The 10,776-nt window shown below is 41.6% G+C and overlaps 2 long non-coding RNA genes across 2 annotated transcripts; one reads left to right on the top strand and one right to left on the bottom strand.

The window, feature by feature from the left end:
- Positions 1-797: 797 nt before the first annotated feature.
- Positions 798-6,209, bottom strand: LOC310759821. Its single transcript, XR_014546532.1, has 3 exons — positions 5,991-6,209; positions 2,223-3,006; positions 798-1,078 (listed from the first exon to the last, which is right to left on the bottom strand). It is a non-coding gene; the product is annotated as an uncharacterized lncRNA (long non-coding RNA).
- A 38-nt stretch (positions 6,210-6,247) lies between these two features.
- Positions 6,248-9,486, top strand: LOC310759819. Its single transcript, XR_014546525.1, has 3 exons — positions 6,248-6,602; positions 7,129-7,252; positions 9,215-9,486. It is a non-coding gene; the product is annotated as an uncharacterized lncRNA (long non-coding RNA).
- Positions 9,487-10,776: the final 1,290 nt, after the last annotated feature.

Below are 10,776 nucleotides of genomic sequence, written 5' to 3'. Positions count from 1 at the left end.
TCACCTGTGTTCCACTTTGCCATCTCCTCCCAACATACATCATTATGTAGCCACTGAGCATGCTCAGTCACCACTGCGCTGTCTTGGGAATCTCGCCCACATTAGGATCTTTTTAAAAATAATAATAATAATAAATTGTGGCATTTCTGCAAACTCTGAGGTTTCTCCAAGCCTGTGAGACTTCTCTCTTCTGTATAGATGGTGCCAATTTGCTTACCCACACTTGGAGAATGAGTTTGCTATTAATATGTAGAATTTTGCATTCAACAATGGATATACTGTGACACAAATCATCTTTCAGGTAGGTAGCCGTGTTGCTCTGACGCAGTTGAAATAAATAAATAAAAGTTAAAAAGTTGTCCCTTAGCACCTTAGAGACCAACTAAGTTTGTTCTTGTTGTGATACTGCCGGGGAGATGGGGGCATCAGGCAGGCCCCCAGCTGGCTCCGGACGATCACCCGTCTCCCGTGGAACAGCATCAGTCAGCCAGCGACACGAGCCTCAGATACGTTCCGAGACCTGTGCACACTGTCAGCAGAGTGTATAAATCATCCACAACAAAAGAGGTGGACAGAGAGAGATGTGCAAGCATATTTACAGCATTTATTCAGTGTAGTTCAGGAACAAATGAAACCATAACTGCTTGCCTTCGTGTCCAGCAAAACAGCCCTAACACAAAAGCTACATACAATGGAAGTTCCCAGCAGACAGTGCTGGGAGTAAATAGGCATGTGATACACAAACGTCATGCCTGTACCCTTTTAAGGTGGAATGGAACTATATCCTAACAGTTCTGGGTATAAGCTTTCGTGTGCATGCACACTTCTTCAGATACATAAATCATCTTTGACATTTTAAAACGAGACCCTGGGAAGCTTTGTTCATTTGGGAATGTTCTAATCCACGGATTCTTTTGAAAACATGCAAATTCGTTAACCTCGAGTGATTAAGCTGGGGTTGCCGTCCTCTTTAGACCAGGGAGGACATTTGAAATTTGGAGAAAATGTTGTAGGTAGGTGCTAGTCACCAAATGGCTGCTGCAAGTTGTGTGACGTAACACAAAAATGGCCACCACATCTAAAAAAAAAAGGGCAGAAAAAGAGACAGGAACACAAGATGCTGTAGGCTTGCAATATTTCAAAAAGTAATATGCCTGATACCCACAAAATTGTTGAGCCAGTTTCATATACAGGTTGAAGATCAGCGCATGAACAGTGGCTGGGACAACAGAGAGCGAGAGGATCTTTGGCCTAGTAGCCAAAAGAAGATAGCTGTGTTAGTTTTATGAGTTAATGTGAACAAGTGAAGAGAGATGCTTGTCCCTCAATATCTGTCTGGATTCTCACAGATTTATGAAGGCTCATAATTGCTGTCTATGGAGTGGCACAATAACAGTTATTTATATCACTTGCTAAATAAATTTTCATATGAAATTAATTTCCAGGAATAGATGTAGTAGTCAGTTTTCTCTGTCCTAATCCTTTCCTCTGAATCGTCTTATTATGGCAAGTTTGGGATCTGGCCCACATTTACGGCATTCTTAGCTAATGTAGACACTGCATTCCTATCTTGATATTTGCCATGTGTTGGGCTCAACATGAAATACATAATCCTGTTCCCCCCTAGACACACACACACACACACACAATAATTAGTTCATACCATATGCAGTACAATGCTATGCATGTTTACTCGGAAGTAAGTCCTGCTGTGCCCAATGGGATTTATTCCTTACTAAGTGTGCATTGCAGCCTTAGTAAATATGGTGAACTTGACTTCAGACTAGCAGCAGCAAAGGCAACATTTAAAAATGAGAATTGTTTAAATACAATCGTAATGTCTTGCACGGAGAAAGATGCTTTTATTAACCGATTTCTAATTTGTTACTGCTTTTTTTTCATTTACCATTAAAAACATCTCTTTACAAAATGCTAGGAAGTTACATCTATCCATTAAACGGCCCTTCACTGAAATAATTTATCCTTGTTCATTTTAGCTATTTTTAGCTTTCGGCCCCAGATCTGGAGACTATGATTTCTGGATGTGAGTCTACTTCTTTCATGTTGCAGCAATGCATGTTTACGGATTTTGGTATCTGGGTCTTGTTCAACATTACCGAGGAGATTTCATGCAGAAATATAGACGCTGTTTAAATAATAACGGTGAAGATTCTCAAAATGTTGGGCTCAGCTAAGGAGACTCAGGGCTTCTCCACACTTACCTTTTCTCTTTTCTCTTCACAGTCACGGTTTGTACTTTAAAGCTCCATCTCAGTCTCTACCACTGGAATGAATGGGATTTTGGCAGAACCATGACCCATCCCGTAAATGTCAAAGTAGCCTGCACCTGACTGAGGAGTGGAATATAGGTAGGCAGGGGGATAAATTGCATGTTTGTGCTCCGATTGCCAAATAACGAGCAAGTTTCCAAACGTCCCTGGTCCAAACGTTTCTGGAGAACACCTGTACACCTTCACTGGTTAATGTCTGCTGTATGAAAGGAGGCCTGTTCAGCATCCAAACAGGTAAAATGAAGGATTGTCTTGCTGCCTGTTTGAAAGGCAGTAGGTAGAAAGCTGACGCAAAGCAGGCGTCCTGCTGCACCTGATGTGTGTCTGCTTCATGTCTGTAGTCCTCATACATTTCGTTTAGCTTTGGGACCTGCTTCCCTTTTATGGCGGGGAGGGAACTCGAAGGACTATAAGGACAATGTCACCATTGAAATATTAAGGATATGTCAAAGAGGCATAAATACTGCCTTGGTGTGTCAAATCCAAAGAGGCCTTCGGAGATCATAAGAGTACTAACAGAGATCCCAAGCCACCGAATGAGACCATATTTATGGAGTTTCGCTTGATGTATTAATGACCTAGATAAAGATGTGTGTTTTTCCACAATTAGTTTGGTCTTTGCTTAGATATGTAACATCAATAGGGCTTGCCAGGTAGTTCATTGAAGATGACAGTAAATCTCTCTTCCTATGGCTTACAGTCATATAAATATAGCCTGGAAAAGAAAGAAAAATTGGGATGGAGCAGAACTGCTTTTGGGAAACACTGAAACAGGAAGACAGTTTTCACAACCCAGGGGTAGGATGTGTTTTGCGTGTGTATATAGATATAGATATAGATAGATATAGATATATAAAGTTTGAATATATATATATAGTTTGAATATATGCAGTGTTCAGACTCTATATTCAAAAGACGTTTACTTTCATAAACATATAATTGAGAAGAACATATCTCATGCTTATTCGCTTTGTTCCTTATAGACAGCACAGGTTTCTCCCTATTAACATTTAGGGATCTTCCTCTGTCTGCTTCACCCCAGACAGACCACACTGACACACACTGTCCTCTGCAGCATCCAGGGAAACCTCTCTCATCAGTCATTCTCCTTCATAAACAGAGAGAGAAAGAACAGAAAACAGTTAAAAATGACAGTTACTTGAATAACAGTCACAACAGAATGGAATGCTTCTTTCATGTGACTCACAGTCAGCCAATCACATGAGAGAGCTACTGCCAAAGGAAAAACCCCATGCTAGAAATACACAGCAATTCAACATAAGCAAACATTCCCATTCCAGAAAGCTGAACCCTTATCCTTAACATAGGGAACCTGTGGTCCTCCAAAGGTTGTTCAGCTTCCACCAACCACAGCCAGCATGGCCAATGGTCAGGGATGATGGGGGTATTGTAATCCAACAACATGTGGCAGGTCACAGATTTACTGCCCCTGTTATAACCATATTGACTTTTCTGCTTATGTTGGGCCAAGAGTGACAGAGCTGATGTAACAGTGCTGCATGATCCAAGCCAAATACTTGTATAAGCACATTCTACATTCCTCCATTTCAAGAGGAGAGAGTTTAGCCTATGCTTAGGTATTGTTTGTGTGCATATTACTTCTACTTATACACCACTTTTTGAGGTGTAAGGAGAAAGAAAGGGGCTCTGTGGGAGACAGCAAATCAGGAGGGACTTTCCCTCAACTCACAGATACAAGACCCTTTTTGAGTGTTGATGCTTTGAACTCCTCCATCGTAGGCTCAGGATGTATATGTGTGTGAATAAACCATATATCACAAAGACACCATAGTCTCTGCTGTGCCTCATTCCCAGAAGGAAACATGAACCCTGGTGAAATATACTCAGAGTCGAGTGTGGATTTCATGCTCTTTATTCAGCTCATAGTAGTGAGGAATGAGAGTTCCCCCAAAATATCTGCTTTATATACATTATTTACACAATGGGCCACACGTGATTGGCTAATGCTGGGATTCTCCTGTAGGCCAATCAGGTTGTGGATTCACTTCCACCTGGAGCTGGATTGGGTGGCTTCTGCAGACCAATCATACTGCTGCATTCTGGACCCTATTGTTCTAGGGTCCAATCAGACTGCTGCCTTTTGGATCCTTTTCAACTCAGTATATAACACCTGGGTAACTGTTTGGAACCCCTGGAATCTCACACCGCTCGGAGATAGGGGTGGCATGCAACAATATGTTTCTGGTCTATATTGAGAAGATATCTCAGTGCTGTTTTCTATAAATCCATAAAACTCTGTACTTAGTTTCTTGTAAACAATGTGGCACAGTGGCGTAGCGTGGGTTGCCAGCACCTGGGGCCACGTGAATGGCAGGGAGGGAGACAGAGTACACGTTGTCTGGAGAAGTCACTTCCTGGTTCACACAGAGAAGCTGTTTTCAATGGAGCCCAGATACAGTGCACAGCTGTATTGAGTCAGCACTGGGTGTTGAAATTCCCCCCCCCCTGACAATTTTGCACCTGGGGCAACCATCCCTGTGTGCCCCCCCCCCCCCGTGGGTGGAAAAGAAGGAGGGTGCTTAGAGGGGAGTAGGTATCAGGGTGAGGGAGGCGGGGCTTCTGATTTGGATCAGATTAAAATCTGAACTGGATAAGAGCTTGCTTATAATTTGAGACAAGTTTTGTGAGCTGCTGAGATTCATATTACTGATCTAAGAAATGTAGGACACAGTACTGTCGCTAATGATTACACTAGATCATTAATGACTGCTTTAGTTCTCTTTGAAAGCAGCCAAAGATTAGGCACCCTTTTTCTCTCAAAGCGTCAAGGAGTCAAGCATTTGCACCAGAATTTTATCACTAGTTTCCTGCTGATGTTTGCCACTGGCAGTGTCTCAGCTCCAGCAGCTTCCTTAGGAATAGTTCAGAACTAAATCTAATTTAGTTGTTGAAGGAAGATCCAACGCGCCAGTAGAATCATGCTTTAGTGCTCAAATTAAATGGTTTCTGGATTCAGAGCAACACTTTACAAAAATAGTTGAGTAATGTGTCATTCTTGAATACACTTCCTCCCTCCCCCCCATTTAATTTAAAAGCAGTATTTCCTATCGTTCCATTGTAAACACAGTGTTCAGGGTGGCTCTTTTCGCTTATTACACTATTGCATGAAAGGGTGGGAGCAAGCATTTTGTGCAAATTGGAAATACAAGGGTTATTAGCTGTCAATGAAAGGGCATGTATACACCTCCAAAATGAATAGCTGAATTCTTCATGAGAGAAGAACAAGGAGCCCAATAATAAGGCAAAAGGAGCATCTCCATGCCCATCGTTCAGCCCGGACACTGAGGTCCAGTGCTGAGGGCCTTCTGGCAGTTCTCTCACTGTGAGAAGTGAGATTGCAGGGAACTAGGCAGAGGGCCTTCTTGGTAGTGGCGCCCACCCTGTGGAACGCCCTCACATCAGATGACAAGGAAGTAAACAACTATCTGACTTTTAGAAGAGATCTGAAGGCAGCCCTGTTTAGGGAAGCTTTTAATATTCAGTGTTTTATTGTGTTTTTAGTCCTCTGTTGGGAGCTGCCCAGAGTGGCTGGGGAAACCCAGCCGGATGGGTGGGGTATAAATAATAAATTATTATTATTATTATTATTATTATTATTATTATTATTATTATTATTAAAGTGTGTTGCAGGAAAGTAAAAGTAGAGTAATACATTACCCCCTTTGTAACTTGAGGTAATGGCTCCCAATCTTTCTATCTTCAGGCAATTCTTTCCATTCCAGTTTGTCTGCTGAAGAACAGGTTAATGTCTGTCACAAAATCACCTATATATTGCAAAGGATTCTGGTGTATATTATAGGGTGTACAGTAAAGTTGGTCAAACCAGTTGGCTGGGTCTGGCCTGATACATCCTTTATGAGGTGCATGTTATGATAAGTTGCCATGGGAACCAGTTCTTCAGTTGCTTCACTGTTGTTCTAGGTGAACTGAGAATACACCTTAGATTGTGTGTTATCTTCTCTAGTGGCTGCCCAATGTTGGGGGACAATGGGTGGTGAAGAAACCCAAGAAAGCTCCTTATCAACCCAAAGTTCCCTAGAAGAAATTTGCTCCCTTTGTTTTGTGCAAACCATACTTTGCTCACATTCAGTATTTCTCCTGTTAACCTGGTTCACCTCTCAGCAATGATTGAGAATTTTGAAACCTGATTTTTTTTATATCTGCCTTTAAGATATGGGGCAGTAGGATGAATGGGAAGAACAGCTTCCTTAGTGCTATGGATGTCTCATCATATGCTTCAGGGAAATCTATTTCTTGGATTAAAAAATGGTTGGTCTCCCTTCTAATGCAGTCCTCTTCAAAGATTTTCCCTGTAAGACACAGCTCATTGCCACTTGTGATGCTACTGGCTATGTCAACCCATTTGCTTTCATGTTCAACATCAAACTGTCATTTGATTCAAAGCAGGCTTGAATCTTTAAGACATATATGTAAATCAAATCCTACCAGCATAGTGAACGCACAAATATCTCTCTCTCTCTCTCTCTCTCTCTCTCTCTCTCTCTCTCTCTCTCTCTCTCTCTCTCTGTTATAGCTGTAAATCTTGCAAATCCTAAAATTGGGATTCATTATTACAAGCAAATATTACTATAGTTATTACCTAAAATATATATCTTTGCACAGTATGAAGCATTCTATTGTTCTTGCTGAAAGTTTGTAAAATAATTGTTATGAATTCCAGAGCATTTAAAAATTCCCAAATTGAATTAATTTAACATTTGGCAAAGTGTTTCACTTTAGGAGCATATCAGCTTTAAGAATGATTATGACTATGGGTTTTTCCTCCCTCCAACAGAGAATTATGGACTGGATAGCAACCTAATTATTCTGGCTGAGATATATCAATATGGACATAGTTTTCTCTGCGTTGTCATGATCATATCAACATTACATAATATGAATGAGCTCATTCTAATCAGGTTAGTTGGGGCTTCTTGGAAGTGATTTTTTAAAAAATACCTGGAGCATAAAGGGAAGCCAGACTTCTCAGACCATGTTTTCTGAAGTAATCTCACTGATTTGCAGGAAATGTTATGCGCAAGTTATTTGAGACAACAGGCCTACATGTCCCCAATGTTACATTTAATGTTGCTGTAGATCAATTTAAATCACAACATTGCCAAAACTTCTCATCAGTTAAGTGTGCAGTTGCAATGAGATATGTCTGCTTGTCTAGAGAGGGCAACCTACGTCCACAGAGCAGGTGTGATATGAGGTAAAGAACTCCAGAAGCCAAGGCTGCGATGAGCAATGCGAATCTCACTGGAAGAAGTCCAGATAGGCTTTCCTTAACAGATGGTAAATACTGTTAGGTTTTGACTGCTCTAAACACCTCTTTGGGGAGATTTGAGGACCGAATCCAAGGTCCTTGTTGGCCACCACCCCAATGGCTGATTGGTAATGTCAAGCAAATAGTGTGATGCTATAGCAATGCTATTGTGTTGGCTCTAATGAAAAGATGATGGTTTCTCTAGGCTTTCCTATACCTCAGCTGTTTGCTTGGCAGCCTTTTTTATGGCTTTGGGATACTCGAAGCTATTACAGGTCATATTCCACACCTTTTTCATGTGTGTGTGTGTGTATGTATGTGACTGATAGCAGTGGAGGAAAACAATCAATTGATTTAAACCTGCTTGGATAAAAGCATCGTCTTGCAGGTACTGGCTCAGCTTGGACAATGGTGAAAGTGAGCATCAAAAAGAATGCAATATATTGAAAGTTATTCAAATACAGTCATACCTCATGTTACGGCTGCTTCAGCTTATGTGTTTTCGGCTTGCGGACTGTGGGAAACTTGGAAGTACCAGAACGGGTTACTTCCGGGTTTCGCCACTTGCGCATGCGCAGAAACGCTAAATCACGCTTCATGCATGCACAGAGGCGCCAAATCATGCCTGTGCCTGCACTTGCGCAGGCACGGCGCTTCAGGATGCGAACGCTGCAGGTTGCAAATTTGCCTCTGTCATGGATTATGTCTGCAACCTGAGGTTCCACTGTAAAAGAAAACTGTCCAGTGATTCATCTTCTGTCTAGCATAGTTACATGTTTTCAGAATGGCAGATTAAAAAGTCAGTCATTTGCATGCTCAAAGTGTTAGGGATGGCAGCTGGCTGGGAAGAGTGGCACTGCTACTGCATTTTCTCATTGGCTCTCGGCCTGTGTAACTTAACACAGCCAATCACATCCAGCTATTATACATTGCCAGCAGTGTGGGCGGGCAGGAGAAACATCAAAGACACATGGCTTTGGAGAGAGCCTGATACTTATTGGACAGAAGCAGCCATGAGGTTTTTATGCAACTTCTGAGCTGGCTGGTTGACTGGAGAACAGCAGGAGCAGGGTGTGTAGGCCCTGAGCAGTACAAACTTGACATTTGAGAGCTAGTTCATGTTTCATTCTTCTAGCTTATAGTACCCCAGATTCTTTAAAAGTGTGAACAGTTCACCTTTCCACTCTCTCTCTGTCTTAGGAGTCTTGGGCACAGAAATGACTAGTTGTGAGACTGAGCGGGGAAGACTCTGGTGGAGAAATAGAAGAAGACTGTGGGGTTAATTTTGCTTAACACTTTCCTTTCTAATCTGGAAGGTCGAAGCAGCGTGTAAGGACGAAGTAGCATGTTAATGAGTTACCCGTACAAATCTAAGCAGGAAGGGGACATCGCCACCAACAGAATAGTTTGGAAAGCTGGGATGTGATCTAAGATTCATATTGACTTCAGGAGGCTTTGAATCAGAATACCAGAGAACTTAAAACTACAGGCAGAAAATAAGAGAAGGAAGGCACCCTTTTTCATATGTGGTGGAAGTCTAAGATAGCAAAAGCGTTCTGCGAAATGATATATAATGAATTTTAAAAATGTTGAAAATAAGCTTTTCTTTTAGGTATAATTGCAGAAGAACTACTTAAAGATCAGAAAAAAAGTTATTTATGGATGCCACCATGGCTGACCAAGTGGCATGTGTCCAAAGATGGAAAGAAGAAGCAGTTCCAACGAAAGATGATTGGCAATTAAAACAGATGGAGTACGCAGAGATGGTGAAACTTACTGAAAGAATATATGAAAACAAATGGCAAACAATTAAAAACATTAGCAGGATTCACAAGAACATGAGCAGTAAGAAATAACTTAAAGGGAGTAAAAAGGTTAAACTTGTAAATAGGTTTGAATTGGCTATGCAGTAAGATTACGATATAAAATAAGGAACTGCAGAGGGGGAGGGGAGGCGAAGAAAAGGCAGGTTGAATTTGCTTTAATTTTTGTTGTTAAAATATTGTAAATGGAAAAATAATATATATATATATATTAAAAAACTACAGACAGAAAACAACAAATTGGAGTTTGGCTTAGAAATATTCAAAGAAACAAAAAATGTTAGTGTATGTAAGATATTCAGTATATATAGGCGACCAGAAGAGCAGTAATACTAAAATAAACAAGAAAGTAACAATTGGCAGGGATCAAGGTTATTGTCTACCTGCAATCCAGAAAGAAAACAACATTTCATTTTGGATTTCTTGGGGAAAATTTGGTGCCTCTGTAATAATAATAATAATAATTTATTTATTATTTATACCCTGCCCATCTGGCTGGGTTTCCCCAGCCACTCTGGGTGGCTCCCAACTGAATATTAAAAACATGATACAGCATTAAACATTAAAAACATCTCTAAACAGGGTTATTCCTAAAAGTAAGATAGTTGTTTATTTCCTTGACATCTGGTGGGAGGGCATTTCACAGGGTGGACACCACTACTGAGAAGGCCCTCTGCGTGGTTCCCTGTAACTTTGCTTCTCGCCGTGAGGGTATCACCAGAACGCCCTCGGAGCTGGACCTCAGTGTCTGGGCTGAACGATGGGGGTGGAGACACTACTTCAGGTATACTGGGTCTAGGCCGTTTAGGACTTTAAAGGTCATATGGTATATATATAAAGTTTTCATATATTAATCAGGGAGAGGCATGCCTCAGAATCATCTGCAAAAAGGGAGGCTTTTCCCCATTGTGGTAGGAGGGGATCCCATGCAGCTTTGCATGGGAACCTCAGCAAAAATAACGTTTGGAATCTCTGTTTCAGCAGCGAGTCGTAATGCAACCCCCTTCCTAACTCAGGAGCAAGGGTGAAATCCTGTTTAGTTTGGCTGTGTACTTTTGTTCACTGCTGGGAACAAGGGCGTGCAGCTAATGCAGGATTTAACTTCACCACAACACCCATCAGCTTATGTCATGAGTGGTGTCAGCTGATGGGTGGATGGGCATGGTTTGGGGGAAAACGGCCTTGTGTGCCAACTTGGACCTCCTGGCAGGCCAGGATTAGCCTTTTGTTGTTGTTGTTGTTTGGTCGTTTAGTCGTGTCCGACTCTTCGGGACCCCATGGACCAGAGCACACCAGGCACTCCTGTCTTTCACTGCCTCCCGCAAGTTTGGCCAAACTCATGCTGGTAGCT

The sequence above is a fragment of the Podarcis filfolensis genome (assembly GCF_964270895.1).
Source record: "Podarcis filfolensis genome assembly, chromosome: 3".
Classification (NCBI taxonomy): domain Eukaryota; kingdom Metazoa; phylum Chordata; class Lepidosauria; order Squamata; family Lacertidae; genus Podarcis; species Podarcis filfolensis.
The sequence above is the reverse complement of the archived record's forward strand: the minus strand, read 5'-3'. Positions and strand labels throughout refer to the sequence as shown.